At 30.7% G+C, this 17,950-nt stretch overlaps 1 protein-coding gene across 1 annotated transcript in view; it reads right to left on the bottom strand.

Moving 5' to 3' along the window:
- The window catches only part of LOC122525947 (zinc finger protein 205-like), a 61,984-nt gene that overhangs the window by 40,024 nt on the left and 4,010 nt on the right, over window positions 1-17,950 (bottom strand). The window lies entirely within an intron of this gene.

Here is a 17,950-nt window from a genome sequence, read left to right as displayed (position 1 = left end):
TTATTTTCTTTTTTCTTTTTTTTTTTTTCTTTTTAATTTGTACATTTTATTTCATTTTATTTCATTTCTTTATTCTCGCTACTCTCTCGGTTCTCTCTACACCTTTTCTCCCAATCGTGATATAAATATTTATTTCTTTTTTTTTTAATCGAATTATGTTTCTTAATTTTATTTTTCAATTATTTCAATTTACATAAAATTCGACGCGTTTAAGATATATTTTATATCATTTTTATTGGAATATTTAAAAAATTCAATTTATCAATTAATAATCTCTATCTCGCTTCCTGCTTTTTTAAAATTACATTTATACAACACCTAAGTATTTTTCTAACAATTATTTTCATTAAATATGTAAATAAATGATCGAAACGATCAGAGAAAGTAAGCGATGAAAAAGAAAGCGAAATTTATCGAAGTAAATATATTAAATGGGCTAATATGAAATTCTAATCCGATATTTCTAAATTCCTCTCATCTCTCTTTCTCGAAGTCAAAGCATTTTAGTTTCACTTCAAAAGGAGAGTTCCAAGAAAATCTTTTTTTTATCCGTATACGATGCGACAGACTGGGATCGAACAAGTTCTTGGCGCAGTTGGCCGATGGTTAAAATGTCTTCTTGCTTTTTCTTTCTTTATTAAAAATTCAACCTATCGAAAATCAAATTCACACTTTTAAAATATATACATATATTACACTTTAATCGTTTAATATACCATAATTATAATCGCCCATAAAGAACTGACAATCGAGAATGATCTTCTCAAAATATTTTTGTCATTAATTTAAAAAGAAATTTCATTATATTACAAACCCTAAAAATCGCTAGAAAATCATTTAAATATAAATTCAACATCGAATTTTAATATTCTATAATAATTTACGAAAACAACAAAATCTTTTATCTCACAAATATTCATAAAAATAAATCCCCCAAAATAATAAAACTTACAAATCGTAGATCAATCCTAAAAAGAAAAGTCGCTAGAAAATAATTTAAATAAATCCAACATCACATTAATATACATTTGATATCCTATAATAATGTACAGAAAAAGAAAAATCGTTAATTTTACAATTAAAAATATTCATAAAAATAACACAAAAATCAAATGAAATAAAACTGACAAGATATCAAGTTTGAATGATCAATTTCGGATTAAACGGGGAGCCAATCGTTTCTATATCTGATAATTAACGATCGTACTTATTTCTTTAATCTTCAAACGAGACCATAATGGAGAAATCCTGAAAGGGCGAATCCCGTAAGGCAGAAGGATTCGAAAGGCACGCGACGGACACGCGCCACGTGCTGTGAGGGAGCACCCAAGGTGGGCTCTTTTTTACCTTTACCTTTCTCTCTATCTAACAGTCTGTCTATCTATCTCTTTCTTTCCTTTCCTTTCCTTTCCTTTGCTTTACGCATTTGCGCTCGTGCGTCCTGGTATTCGTATCGAAGCACAACGATGGGCTACGATCGGAGAACGGTCGGATGGTGTCATCTGGCAAGCAGAAGACCCAGCAAACCCAAAAACACATGGATGCTTCGGTTTCCTCCTATGAATTCTCTCTCTCTCTCTCTTTCTCTCTTTCCATGTATCTGTCTCTTTTCCTTTTTTTTAGGGCGTTACCGTATGCCCCCTGTATAACGGTCGAATGTTTTTAGTGGACGTATGTCGAATGATGATGTTCCAAATTTCAAATGTTTTATGTGCGTGGATTGTCCATAATTATTTATAATATTCTTATACTATAACAATAATAATTATAATCTTGATTTATTTGGAAGTAATAATGTTCCTTATTTTTGTTTATTTTAATAGACATATATATTATATATTTGCAAGAATATATTTGTGATAAAGATAAGATTAATAAGTTAATAAGTATCTTGAAGGTAGAGTAAATAGATATATCAAATTTTAAATAACAACTAACAACAATTTGTTTGATTGAATTACTTGAAAATAATAACTTTTACCGGTATATTCATCTAAATGTTATTTATTTCTAAAAAAAAATACTTATAATTATATTATTCGTTAATCCCGATACGTAGATATGTATGTACGTGTATGCACGTATGTATGTGGAATTAAACGGATAAGGGTTTTAGTTGAATGGTGGTTATATGGACCATATAAAGATCTCGATCATCGATTCAAGTGAAAATCTTTTCAAGCTTGCCGATGGAACCGGCTTAACCGGGAACGGATTCGGGCAGTTCTCAGTTCCGTGCTTTTCTTGCTCCACTTGAGAGAAAGTTTTTATACAGACGCGTAAAGCAAAGAGCGGGTTCTCTTTCTGAAACGTGTCTCTCAGTACTTCTCCAAGGCGGCTACCAGCCTCAGGCAAAGCCACGAAAGAGTTAATGCGAGTACATCCCCGCTAGTAGTAGTCGCATCGATTCCACCACAAGTAAAAACCGTGAACTACTTTTGCGTGATTCTGTTTTTGGTATCATCGACAATCCTGAGGATATATATATATATATATATATTTCTTTCTCTCTCTTTCTTTCTCTCTATGTTTCTATCTTTCCTTCTTTCAACTACTCGTCCCACCACACCTGTTGTCCCGTTTTACGACCCCCCAGCACTGATTTATTTTTATTTTTATATCATACCTTTTTTTTTTGTTGTTCTTCACTTTTTAGAAAAAGAAATTCTTTTCTATTAGATTTATTATTTCTTTCATATTTGATTCGAACGTTAAGACAATTTTGAATGATAAACATTTCTATTGAAACCTCTGATTTATTTTTATTTTTATATCATACTTTTTTTTTGTTGTTCTTCACTTTTTAGAAAAAGAAATTCTTTTCTGTTAGATTTATTATTTCTTTCATATTTGATTCGAACGTTAAGACAAATTTGAATGATAAACATTTCTATTGAAACAAATGACACACGCATTAGTAGGCTCTCGATTTAATGTCATTCCTATTCTAATATAATATTTAAATTATATTTAATCAGTTTTCGAATACGTTCTGAAGGATAGGTTAAATTATTGGTCGAATAAATGGCACTTACTGGTATGCTCGATTAATTCTCATTTCTGTTGGAATAGAAATTTTTTCATCGGTATACATACTTATATGTTTTTCCTTATAAAGAATTTTTATTCCTTTTTTTTCGTTTTCTTGACTAATTTTATTAGATTCATATTCCCACATTTTTAAGGCGAATTAATTGGACGACTTGTATTTAACAGTATTTAAGTACGATCAAATCGTAAAGATAAAATTAGTATTAAAATAAACCATGACACCATATTATTAGGCTCGATTTAATTCCATCCGTCTAAGGCACGTACATTCGAGCACCATTAAGAGAACATTAATGTAATGTATACTAATCTTAATCTCTTAATAAAACACATGTCACCGCTAGGAAATACCATGAACGTATACATTTATGAGTAGATTAGTCGAATACCATTAGTATAGACCCATAAAAAGACCCAACCAAAAAGAAAAAAAAAACAAAAAGAAAGAAGAAGCCACCTCGAGTGGTTAGAAAGTATAAAATAAAAATGTGAATAATAAGTAAGTAAGTAGAGATAATCCCTGAAAAGTATGACGATGATCTACATACATCAGCCAAAAAAAATCCAAGAAAAATCAAGTAAGTAAGTAAGTAAGTAAGTAAGTAAGTAAGTAAAACCAGTCTTCTTTTAAAAACAGTTCGCGTGCGATGCCATTCGTATTTTTATTCTTGAAAAAAAAAATAAAAAAACGGAGTATCTTTTGAGCGTAAGTATGGAGTACGGATGAAATTATGGAAATTGGGGATCCCGCGGGAAATTCTACTCTCGTATAGTCTCTCGTATAGTCTCTCGAATGCAACGGTGACGTAATACATATGCGTGTGGTTTCGTGAAGAAAGATGGAAATATAAATGCTATGGATATGAGGTTCAAGTAAGAAGATTCTTCTACAGGATTGAGAATCAAACTATCATTTGCCATTTGGAATCATTATACCGAAACCCGATCGAAAATGCGGAACCACGTATCACGTTCGTCTACTTAAAGTGATTTCACCTCTGATTAAGTCCGTTCTGGTCCTGCCAATTCCAGTTGCGTGGTCCATTGATTCTCTCTTTCTTTCTTTCTTTCTCTTTTTTTTTGTCCCTCTCTTTCTTATAATATTGGACTCCATTTCTCCGTTTCCTCTTAAGGAGGTCCTCGTGCGAACGCCGTAGTATTTCAAGAGAGGAGTAATCGGAGTAAATGCTTTCGAGATCGATGCACATTTTTAAATTCGTTATGCATACGAGACAGATACATGGGATTACGTTTTTTAAAGTAGGTCTACTGAAACGTGCACTCTCTTTTAGTTGCTCAATTCGTTTCTAACTTTTATCCAACTTATTTCTTGTTGTTTTATCAAAAATTATATTACTTTACGTGATTATTAAACATTAGGAATATATGTCAAAGTATATATTTTTAAATATAATAACATTTATATACGCGCGTGTAATCATCAAAATACTTATAAAGATTTATCGTACCGAGTTAATGCACCGTCGGTATGATGGATTTTATTAACGCCACGGGGGGTGAAATTTTTCGGATGTTATAGTTATCGACAAAATTTATTAATACTCTCTTTAAGGTTTCTAATATATTATATAATATAATTTGTAACGTTATTTATAACTATAATTTTAAAAAGGAATATTATTTATTCGAACATTGCAAGATCCACGATACCGATTGAGGATTAAACAAATTTAAATGTTAATTATTTATCATTGGATATACCTATGGAGGAATATAATTTTAAACAATCAACGAATCGAAATGTTATAGAATTTAGTTTCGATTAAAAAAATATAAAAAAGAGAAAAAAGAAAAAGAAAAAAGTAATGCGAAGTCCAGTCTTTCGTTGTTACTAACAATAAGATCGTTTCCGAGATTTCCTCGAAGTGGGCTTTCCCTCGAAGAACTCAAAGACAAGTATCTCGTAGTAAAAAGCTTCTTCGTTGAATTCCTCATTGAGTGAGGAAAGAAAGAAAAAAATAAAGAAAGAAAGAAAGAAAGAAAGAAAGAGAGAGAGAACAGCCGGCTGCGAAGAAGTATGCGTTGTACGACCTTGCACCTGACGATCTGTCCACAAAGCTTCTTTTCCAAGCGTTGAGTAGACGTATTCGTGCAAGTCCTAAGAAATGGGAACGTTAATGAGGCAGTACCTTCTTTCCTTGATTCGATCCATAATGAGAGATTTTTCTTTTACGAACCATTACCAAGTAAATCACAATCTATTTCGAAAAAAGAAAGATAGAAAGAAAGAGCGTGATCGAAACTTCAGTACTTTTCAAAATAATTCTCGTGAAATTCTTTGACGCACGATTTAATTAAACGTATTTTCAATTAATGTTGTTTATATGGCTTTCCAAAAGTTGCGCATGTGTGTAACAACAATTTTATTTGTAATAAAGTTCTGGTAAATAATTTTTATACTAATTATAAGAATGAGTGGATTTTAATGACTCTTATGTTAAATTAAAGTGCACTTTTTTCCCTACGTGTAGAATAATTTGTCGAGCTATAAATTTTTCATGTAAAATGTAGAAAATGTCAGAGAATACAATGCTGTAAATATCTTTGCCATTTCTTTGAAAATTTTGGGTAAATATTTTTTATATTAAGAGTGAGTGGATGTTAATGTTTGTTATATTAAATTAAAGTACACTTTTTTCCCTACGTGTAGACTAATTTGTCGAGCTATAAATTTTTCATATAAAATGTAGAAAATGTCAGAGAATACAATGCTGTAAATTGTGCATCTTTGCCATTTCTTTGAAAATTTTAGGTAAATATTTTTTATAAAGAGTGAGTGGATTTTAATGACTCTTATATTAAATTAAAGTACACTTTTTTCCTTACGTATAGAATACTTTGTCGAGCTATAAATTTTTCATGTAAAATGCAGAAAATGTCAGAGAATAAAATGCTGTAAATATCTTTGCTATTTCTTTGAAAATTTTGGGTAAATATTTTTTATATTAAGAGTGAGTGGATTTTAATGTTTCTTATATTAAATTAAAGTACACCCTTTTTTCTACGCGTAGAATACTTTGTAGAGTTATGAAATTCAAATGTAAAATGCAGAAAATGTCGGTGAATCCAATACTGTAAATTGTGCATCTTTGCCATTTCTTTGAAAATTTTGGGTAAATATTTTTTATATTAAGAGTGAATAGATTTTAATGACTCTTATATTAAATTAAAGTGCATTCTTTTTCCTACGTGTAGAATATTTTTTCGAGTTATAAATCGATCTGCAAAAGTTCATAAAATGGCAGAGAAAAGTTGGCGGGTTAGGCATTGTTAGCATTGCCGGGGGTTGGTTTGGCTCCGCCGCCATTAAATCAAATTTTAATAAGTCTTGAAACGTTTCAACTGTTTTTTTCTTGTGGATTTTCATAAAACCATTCTGTAATAAGATTATAACAATCAAAAATCATTCGTAACATTACGATTTTATATAGAAAAGTTTCTCACGATGTACTGAAGAAGTAGGGATACCTACGAATGAAATTACATTCTCGTATATCCTTTCGAAATTCGAAGGAACCAAGAGGGAGTAATTGATGAGGTAAAGGAAGAACCGTATCGGAGTAGTGAATGGGGAGAAATATAAAGAAAGAAAGAAAGAAAGAAAGAAAGAAGCAAACGCTTTCATCTTTCGCTCTACCTTTCGGGAACTTGGAGTAGTGCGTGAATGAAGTCGTAAAAGTCCCCCTTCTCGTTTAGAGGCCCATGAATGAAGTCGCAAAATATTTCAAGCCTAATCGAAACTTCTTAAATGACGACAAACATGGATCTACCTGCTACTTGTATTATAAATCGAACGAAATACGAGCTGAAAATAAACTCAACAATTACGTATCGAATTAATTACAATGAATATCCTTCAAATTATAAACTCAATCAAATCTTGCATGTTTCATTTTCATCGAGGTTTGTAAACCTCGCTTTGAAAAATTTCCGATCTGTAAACCCTGTGATGTTAAGAAACAAAAAAAAAACAAAAAATAAAAAAACGCGAAGCATTAATTAACGTCAAAAGAATATCGCAGTCATCGGAAATAATAGAAATAGATCAGAAAATTGAAACGAAGAAGTTAAAGATTACTAGGCTGGTGCATTGACGCTCAGGTAGCAGGTAGTAGGTACAGGTATTTAATAAAGGAATGCAGAAAGACTACTATTGACGGAAGTATCAGCTGTTGGTCGGGCTCCTTTTTGAAAGAACGTATACAAGTCAGGAAAGCCCTTTTAAATCTCGACGTTATAAACATGAAAGAAGAACTGGACGATGATGGACGATGATGAACGATCATAAAATATCAGAGAAGATCTTTATTAAACAGGCTTGCTTATTACCATAATTTTCGAACGTTTGAATTTACAATAAAGATTTTGTATGTATCGTCCAATCGAATAAAATGTGTTTGAATTAATTTACTCATCGTGATACATCCTAAATTAAACTAAATCGATTATTATCAGCCGCGTCGCAAATGTTAACCAAGATACTTTTATAATATACTAATACATATTTTTACGATACAGTTATATTTTGCAAATATCTTATTTCATATATATGTGCAATTGCAATATTAAGAATAATAATATCACTTTCTTCTTATATCAAATAATTTTTGAAAAATACGATCCTATAAAATATGATACGTAATGAACAAGTTGGAAATATCTAACATATAAATATGAATCGTATTGTTATTTGGTAATAAAATCGAAATGATTTTAATGGAGGAAAAGGAAAAAGAAAAAAAAAGGAAGGAAAGATAGTAATCGGTGGTGTGATATCGCGTAAACGTTTTCTCTCTTCGAGGTTTTTTTTTGAAATATTACGAAGGTTATGGATGAACATGGCCGATAATGTCCTTGAGGAGACAACGATACGCGTTTGGACGATAATCATCCGCAAAGTAGTAACAGGAGGAATACGTAAACGATCCGGTGTCTTTCATTGGAACTTGTCCAGGAATGAGAATACGGTTCTCCTTCAATCGGTACACGCCATGCAACAACGATGGCATCGATTTCCATACGTGCTATCCCTGTGCGCGTATATAACCCGAAAGAGCCCATCGCGTAATGCCCAGGTGATTCCCCTGGAATTATTAACCGCAGATGCAAGTGCAACGAATTATTGCGCCCCAATTTTTCAGCCATTAAAGAAACCGAACTGAAACTTTCTTCCTACCTTTATCCCTCTACGAGTATATAAAATATATGCGTAAAAGGGGACAGGAAATTTTTCAACGACACGGCACAAAGTAAAATTAAATAATATGTCGGCATCGTGTACATATATATGCAAACGTTAAATAAATAATACGCGATACATGTTGAAATTTATTTGAAATATTTAAGTACCATTGGGTTAACAAATTTTTCATCCAACTTCAAGCCAACTTCGTAACTTCAATTAACCATAAATAAAATGAGAGAATTTCTTCTTCTTCTTCTTCTTCTTTTTCTTTTTCTTTTTTGATTAACGAGATAAAAAAATTCAAGAAAAATAATTACTTCGTTTCTAGGCGATGATGATTTGAGAACAATTAAATTGATAGTTACACGCGGATATAATTCTGATACGTAAGAGAAACTTCGTGTGTCGAAAGACAAATTGGTGCAATGCAATCGCATTAGACTGAGCATATGTTATGCAAATGTTCGCGTAAATATCTCTCACGTGGCACGATGCACGCGGATGTGTCGAGGGTGAACGTGCGCGCATTTCACGAGGAGAGATACTCGTAAAATTATTTTTCCGTCGTGCATGCAACGACGTGTGTACCAATGACAAGAGTCACGTGCCCGTGATGACGAAATTGCAAAATATTCGCATTCTCGTTTCTTTCCTGATCCGATCATCCGAGTTACGGATAAACTGGACATGTTTTCTTTTCTTCTTGATTTTTCATTACCTTTTATACGTTTTATCGTTTTCTTTAACGTTTCTTCCTAATTGTATAAATATTTAATTACGAAATAACGCTGACAACATTTGTTTCATCAACTTGAATTTGTTATCACGTTTTGCAAGTAAAGCGAATCGTAAGAAAACTAATTACTTCTCTTCCCCCACTCCCACCCCCCCTTCCTCCAGCTTCTCATGACTATCTTTTCGTTCTTACGTTCTTATATCTCGTTACGGTCTCTTTTTAAAACTAATCTTTGAGAGAAAGAGAGAGAAAGGAAAAGAGAAAAATAAAACATCCCCGACGTTCGCAATGAGTGAGAAAAAGAGAGAGAGAGAGAGAGAGATGGCCTCGTACTAATTTGATGGAGAGCAATTGGGATTTAATGAAGGAGCCTCGCGCCGCGCGAATCCTTTTGATAAATTACTTGACCGAAGAACGCATGAAGAAAAAAGGGATGAGGAAGAAAAAGGAGAAACGGAAGAGCGTAAAAAGAGTTTCTTCGTTCGCATTTGTTAAGCCGCAGTGATTGGCCCTGTGACAGGACAGGTGCTTGCTTTTGTAAAGTACAAAGGGCTCCCATATTTCCTCGAGATACTATTTCTTTTTTTACAACACTTTTAAAAAATATCTCTCTCTCTTTCTTTATTCTCTTTTTATCTAATAATAAATCTTAATCTAACTATTTTCCGATGGAAAAATAGAAAATATATATTTGATCAATTTTAATATATATATAAATTTGTCTTATAAGATATTTATTAAAGCAATAAATATAATCAATTTTTTGTGTTATATTCTTTCGCAAACTCGATAAAAAATAAAATGATAAAATTGACATAAGAAAAATATTGTTAATATTTCCTCTTTTTTTTTTTTTCTTTAACGCGTTAAATCTTTAATTTAGTGCAGACGTTAATATGAATTTTATTACACTTTCGCGAAACCGATAAAAATATAAAATAAAATTAAAAACTGAAAATATAGAGTCGACAAGATTTGTAGTATTTTTATATCTTTTTACAGTAGGTATTAAAAGTGTCAATTTTGAAACACAAACTATCCTTACTTGATTATCCTTTCACTTTGACATCATTATCTCTTTCTTTCGATGTTACAATATTGTACCATGTACCACCTAAACGTAATTAATACACACACACACACACATACATATACAGCGTCTCGGTAACTCAATCGACAAATGCCCTACACCATTCAAGTTGTTCGTACTTTTATGGCTGCCATAGTAACTAGGCACATAGTAGTGCACATCGTGTAAACAGTTGCGTACTTGCAAAGTTGCACTTTGTCTTTATCTTATAGGAAAAGAACCTCTTTGATAGGCGTGCTTGCAACTCAATACCTAAGGACAGAAGGTACGTTCATTTATTCTTCGATCGAAGTGCAATTTGCTATTTCTTTACCCTCACGGAAGTTGTCGTAGTCAGTTCGTTGCTTCGATCCCTAAAAGTTCGAGTTTCCAAAAATTCGATCCACTTCCCCACTCGACGACCATCACCCCGTTCAATCGATTCCTTTTTTTATCCCCTTTTCTCGTTAAATTATTATCTTATGGGTAATTAGCAAGGAGTTATTAAAAATTAACATTTAACTTATACGAGCAAACGTAGCGAAAGTTTTCTCACTTAATTATATATATTATATTTAATGAAATTAATAATAATCATTTATTAAACGACACGGTAAATTTGAAAATACACGACTCCCATGTGCTCGTTACTGATTTATAAAGTTTTATAAAAAGGAACGCGATTTAATTGGCGATATCGAAACGAGATAACCGATTGGAAGAAAGTTGAAATATTCGATAAATATATATATAAAAAAAAGCTCTATAGTATATACATTGTATGTATAAATGTGTAGGTACTCGTAAAATTTCTTCGAATGCTTCGCTCGCTTGTTCGTTCGTTCGTTCGTTCCTTCGTTCATTCCTTCTTTCAAGGAATAAATGATTATTACGTTACTTTTAAATACATATTAACGATGAAATATCGAAAGCCGTGTACCGCAACTCGTTCCCTAACTTTTTTTGCGATAATTCGATAACGAATCTTTAAAGAAACGGTACGGTGCTGATTAAGGTTGACGACCACATCAATCGCGAGCCAGGTACAAAATTAGGTTAATACACCGATCTGCATAATAAGCCAGGCTAAAAAAAAAATAAAAAAGAAAAGATAAGAAGAAAAGAAGAAGAACTACCAAAGATGTTTACGGTTTACTACCGTAAAGTATTATCTTCTCATTTGGGGTCACTACTAAAATTTCACGCTTTAGTTCGTTGGATTTCGTTCGAAAATCTTTATACTTTTTACAAATCGTATAAAGTATTACCCGTGTAATATTTTAATTATTTAATCAATTTTGTTTTTGTATTTATCTTTTTCTTTTTCTTTATTCGTATTCAATAAAAATCGTATAAAAATTCGTCCCCGACGTAATAACGGATAACATCATTTGTCTTGTAAAATCCTAGATATATGAAAAAAAGAGGAAAGATAAGACGAGAGATTAATAATTTTCATTTATAAGGAAACTATATTAAAAACGCGACAGATGTTTCTTTCCACAGTTTAAAAATAATGCGGATACATCACAGGGATCACTAATTAACAGTTTTTATCGTATCTTCCTTGAACATTTACACGGACCCAACGAAAATTTAATACCGAATTTCGAATGGAATTGTAGGTTCCCGCTTTTCGACAAAAACGTGTTTGCATGCTACCAAGAAAAATAAGAACAAGAGGAAGAAGAAGAAAAGGAAGGATCCAAGCAGGAAACAGGCGTACATCTCCGACTGGCGTATTAACTTTTTAACCAAGACAACGCTTATTAGCATCTGATTAATGTATGAATTCCTCGTTATCGCGTTGACCAAGGGAAAAAAAAAGAGGAAAGATATAACCCAAGGATGAGTTGATAATACCCCTTTTCGCGCCTACGATACAATATACATTAAACATCACCCTGTTTAGCGTATTAGATTAGAACGGATTAAGATTAGTTGCGATTAGCATAAGAAATATTTTCCCTTAATTTTTATTAACTCTTCTTAACTTCGAATGCGTCATCTGAAAAAAAAACAATTAATATAGCAGAATAAAATGATAAAATTTAGATTTAAAAAAAAAAAACAAAATTCGCTTACATAAGTACGTACAGTGGGTGATTCTGCATGAAAAACAATGTCAAAAATGTAAAATAAAATTTGATCGTATTGTTTTTGAAAAAAAAAAATAAAATTGAAAATATGTCGAGTAAGCATTTGCTATAAATCAAGGAATCAAAAAACTATCATTTTGTTTATTAGATATGTTATATATGTGTTAACTTTTATATTAATTCTTAAACCTTTGGTCAAAAATATCTTATTAATAAATAATAATAATAATACTATGTAACAATTACAAACATTATTATTAATAATCATAATAATTACGAAAGAAATCTAAATTATTACGATCGAAAAAATATATAATGAATATAAGAAATCAACTTTTTTTTCTCCCAAGTTACACTCACATCAATGGAAACTCAATACTAATATAATTTAGAAAAGAAAAAGAGGGCTCGAAGCATCCCTTTTTTCTTCAATGGTTGACAAAAACTGTTTGGTGCCAGCAGATCAGTATAGGTTTATCCATTGTACTGGTGTCTCCTGTCTGGACTATTTCTAAGCAAGAATCGGCTACTATTCTATTATTATTCAAGTACCAACTCCCTGCCAATGATATGGCATTGTATCTGAGAAACGTGTCTCATCCATAAAACGACGTAAAAATTGGAAAAAAAAAAAGGAAAAAAATAAATAAAGAAAGAAGGAAAAGAAACCTCGAAGAACCAGGGAGGGTGGCAGGGAGAAGGGTGGGAGGGAGGGAGGGGGATAAGAGATGCATTTCTCGAATTCATTGAATAAAATACGTAAACTTAATTCAAATATTTTATCGCATTTCGAATGCAAGTTTTTTCTTTTTCCTCCTTTATTTTCTTTTCTTTTTTTTTGGTAAGGACAGGACACTGCCATTGGTTTTTGAAGGATTCGTCGCGGAGCACGAATACCTGATCGCGTATACCTGCCAAGCACAAGAAAGAACTGACGTGCAAACAAACTGTTTTAACGAACCAAACTAAAACTCTTCGATACGAGCTAATCTAAATAAATTATTCACTGCTTACGGATTATTTACAAATTAGTTGAACGACATACAGCATTCTATAGATGATTTCTAAAAAGGACCCATTTAACGTGGAAACGTTTAACAGGTAATTTTGAAAAAAAATCTTTAAATAATTTATGAACCTCTTTTACTATTTCTTTTTTTTTTCCCTTTGAATATAATCAAAAGTCAAATCGGCAACCTCGATGATTATTATACAAACGATTGAAAAGGTTTTAACTTGTTATCCTGGCTGTTGTAATATATACTTATTAGTATTAATATAAAATAATATTGTCATATACTTTCTTATATTATATGAATTGTAATGTATTCCACCGTTGGCGCATTAATTACACATGTAATTTATATCAAGTACTTGATTATCACATGTGCCATTTGAGACTCGAGGTTACATCAATCACAGCATCCCATACTTAATGGCATACTCATTATATTATATATATATATATACATACTAAATGAGTTATTATGTCTATTACAATTATTATTAAAAATTGTATAAATTCGTTTTTAAACTCTTAGACAAAAATCTCTCTAATTATTTATTACTATTTCCCTTTTAGTCGCCTTTTACGACAAGCAGGGATTACTGCGTTCTTATTCTTATTCCCCCAGAACCGCAGGGGGTTAATTAGTATCATTATTATTATTAAATGAGTATTTATATACCTAAAGTATGCAAGTGAATGCAATGATCTTAATGTAATTTGTCGAGAAATGCATCGAATTAGTCCCTCCATATTTCATAATAAACAATAAAGTAAACAGACAGTTTTGCTAACAGGTTGATAAATGTCATACATGCGTACAAGAATTCTACCCTGTCTCTTCGTTCACTTTCATATCGTACGAAGATAGATTCGCGAAGAAAGTACCTCCAGAGTCCTTCTCGAAAGTTTCTTGTCATTGATTTATTAACCACCCGAAACAGGACTCTCATTTAACGATATGAATTGCGAGTAACGCGCATCATCGAATAAGGATTTTTAATTACCTTAAGTACAAGACAAGATTGATTTCTTATATTATACAATATTTTTCATCCTTAGAAATATTATATAAATATTAGGCGTACAACTTTGGTTTTGATGTTTTTAACATTTAAAAAAAACGACGCGTTAATTATTATTATTATTTAAATATTATCATAAAACAGATGTAAAAGTTAATTTCGTTGTATAACGTTTATCTTATATTCGTTCATATATTAACGTAAAAAATAAAATCCTATCGATAATGTAATAAAAAAATTCGAACAATAATAAAACACACATTGCATTTGAATTTTTGTAAATTCGAAATACAACATTTTCGAGAGATAATAAAGCAACAAAATCCGACACGATAATAATATACAGCATCAAAATTGTTGATTCTCTTCTATCTAATAATCATGCAAAGTATAATAAATAAAAAAAAAAGAAAAAATAATATAATATAATAATATAACAATAAGACATTGCATTTGAATTTTTGTAAATTCGAAATACAACATTTTCGAGAGATAATAAAGCAACAAAATCCGACACGATAATAATATACAGCATCAAAATTTGTTGATTCTCTTCTATCTAATAATCATGCAAAGTATAATAAATAAAAAAAAAGAAAAAATAATATAATATAATAATATAACAATAAGACATTGCATTTGAATTTCTGTAAATTCGAAATACAACATTTTCGAGAGATAATGAGTCAACAAAATCCGACACGATAATAATATACAGCATCAAAATTTGTTGATTCTTTTCTACTTTATAATCATGGAAAATATAATAAATAAAAATAAAAAGAAAAAATCTCTTCGCGCTAATAATGACGTAGGTATATTATTTTTGCCACTTTACCGTAATGATACAGAGATCGATCATCCTCCTTTCGACGTCTCGAAATAAATTTCGGAAATTTATTTTTTTTATTTATTACTGACACATTTCAGCCCTCTACCACGAGTTGATACTTCATTTACATTCGAAAGATCTACCAAAAAGTATTATGTTAATCCTCTTGCGCATCTTCCAATCATGGACTTTTGCCTTAATCTTTAAGAAATAGAAAGAAACCCTGGTTTGGAGGGTTTTCAGGTTCTCAGGGCCTGGGGTTGCGCCTAACAATCTATTCTACGTGCCTCGATTTTTGCTTGACAATGAAAAAGAATGCAAACGAAGCGTGAAGTAAGCGTGAACTTGGCGTGAACGATGCGTGACTAAAATGACTATATAAATACATAATACAAATGGTCCCCCCCCCCGGATGCGGACGGTCCGATTTCTAAATATATACCCTATCATTTAGCGGAATATCTAATAAATTCAAGATACAAATGCATATGCATTAGATGCATTGCCATGTAAATATTATTTTTTAACTAAATAGAAAATACAAAAAGTTAAAATAAATATATATATATATATATATATATATATATATATATATATATATATATTTCATTACAAATATTAAACAATTTATAAATTATAATATATTACAATTTATTAATATGTAACATTTATTTATGATATTTATATCTATCATAATTATAGATACTCCCCTATTATATAATTTATATATTTTATTTATCTGTTTTTTAATTATAATTAATATATTATAAAATAAATAATTTATATATTAATTATTATATATTATATATATATATTAATTATATTATAAATATAATTAATATATAATTAATATTTAATTTATATATTTTATTTATTTTATTTATTTGTTTTATAACTTATTATCATTTAAAAATGTCCACAACATTATTTTAAAGATTTTTTATTAGTAAATAGAATCGTAGAGACGAAAATTCTGATGCAATTTGTTTATATTATCGTTTGAAATTTGTCGAATATTATCGCAGAACGTTTGACGTTTATTTCGAACGATAAGTGAGATAGGACTGCGATTTTAAAAACAAATAAAAATAAATGCAATCTTATTATCGTTCGGATATGTTTGATCAAGCTTAAGCTTCAAAACTGTAGATTTTCTCAGTAGCACATTTAGTTGATATGCCTCGAAGCGAAAAGTAACGATCGCTTGGCATATCGAGGCGAGTATACACGCGTGTCCATTTACATTTAGTCGTCATTCACGGTCAAATGAAATCGCTTTGGCTCTCTTTAAGCCAATCCACAAGAGCATTCGTACTCGTACGTCGCGCTGTCCATCTCGGTTAAAATTTATGGTGAATGCGGGCCTTGTAGAAGCAAACGACGCCGGACATTGATCGATGAACGAAAGAACAGAACCGAAGAGATTACGCGAGGTAAAGACGTATATATATATATATGTATATATACACTGTTTAAGTATAATACAATGGAAAGCGAAAAATTCTTCTAGAAAATATTAGCTTTGCAATTGCTCATCTTCCTGAAATAAATCAAAACTCGATGATAACTCTTCAAAGAAATTCTTAATCTATATACATTTCCAATATCTTAGATAATTTTGTAATAATTGACGAAAAATATAAAAGAAATACTTTTTAAAATATACATTTTGTTGATATTATTTATTAATAAATTGTAATATATAATAATATTGTTATTATATATGTATATAGCTTGTATATTGTACAAGCTAATTATATAGTATTTGTATTCCTACTTGAAACATAAAAAATGAAATATTAATATAATTTACGAAAAATATGAAAGAAGTACTTTTTAAAATATACATTTTGTTGATATTATTTATTAACAAATTGTAATATATAATGATATTGTTTATTATATATGTATATAGCTTGTATATTGTACAAGCTAATAATATAATATTTTTATTCCTACTTGAAACATAAAAAATGAAATATTTCGTTTCTATAAGTACTTTCGAATTTTTATCTTAGTAATTTTATCGAGAAACCATTAAATAGAAACTTATCGCAAAATCGCGTAGGTAGGTTGTTCTCGTTTATGTAACCGTACACGAGTTTTGCTTTTTTTTTAATTTTTATTTTTCTTTTTTTCTTCTTGTTCTTCTTCCTCAATTTTTGGGTCCAACAAGTGGACTAAAAAAAAAAAGAAGAAAAAAAAACACGTAACACTCCCGGCCAAATCCGTTTGTCTCGATCACGGTGGGCACGCGACGCTTTATACCGTTAGTATCGATCCCATCGGTAATTGGTGGCCTCGAAAATTCTGTAGAAAGTGAAAATCGAGGTAAAAGTGGTAGCCGGAAGCTGGACCTCCAGGCTGCTGTGGGTGTACAAAGTAGAGAAATACGAGCTATAATTATCAAGCTAATTTTGGCAAAGCGATTATGTACGAGAGAGTTATCGATACATCGAGTTGAAAATAGAAAGAGGAACACTGTGCTCAATCCAGATCTTTGTGCAAAATTATTCTCGTATTAAAATTAGTACGCCGAAAAATGGTTACGCGTGTAAAGGGGGGTGGGAGGTTACGAACGAACATAAAAGAAATTACGAATGATTATTACAAAGTAAATATTATTTCCTCTATTATTCTCATTTTTGAAGTGAAACGTTTCTTATAGGCGTAAAGGTAAAAATAAAATTTAACGTAACAACGTGAAAATGAGAGGGAAAGAGAAAAAGAGTAAAATAAAACCTTACAGTAGATCGACAATTGAACGAAATTATGAAAAATTTTAAGATTAATATGCGTGTGTATAAATGTACGATGAGATACGTTGATCGATGGTTATTGCAGGATGCACATACCTTAAAAATGTTCGATATATCGTAAATGATTGTCAATTAATTAAAAACAATGTATATTGTAATCTAAAATC

The sequence above is a fragment of the Polistes fuscatus genome, unplaced genomic scaffold (assembly GCF_010416935.1).
Source record: "Polistes fuscatus isolate 324 unplaced genomic scaffold, CU_Pfus_HIC Scaffold10, whole genome shotgun sequence".
In the NCBI taxonomy this organism is placed as follows: Eukaryota; Metazoa; Arthropoda; class Insecta; order Hymenoptera; family Vespidae; genus Polistes; species Polistes fuscatus.
The sequence above is the reverse complement of the archived record's forward strand: the minus strand, read 5'-3'. Positions and strand labels throughout refer to the sequence as shown.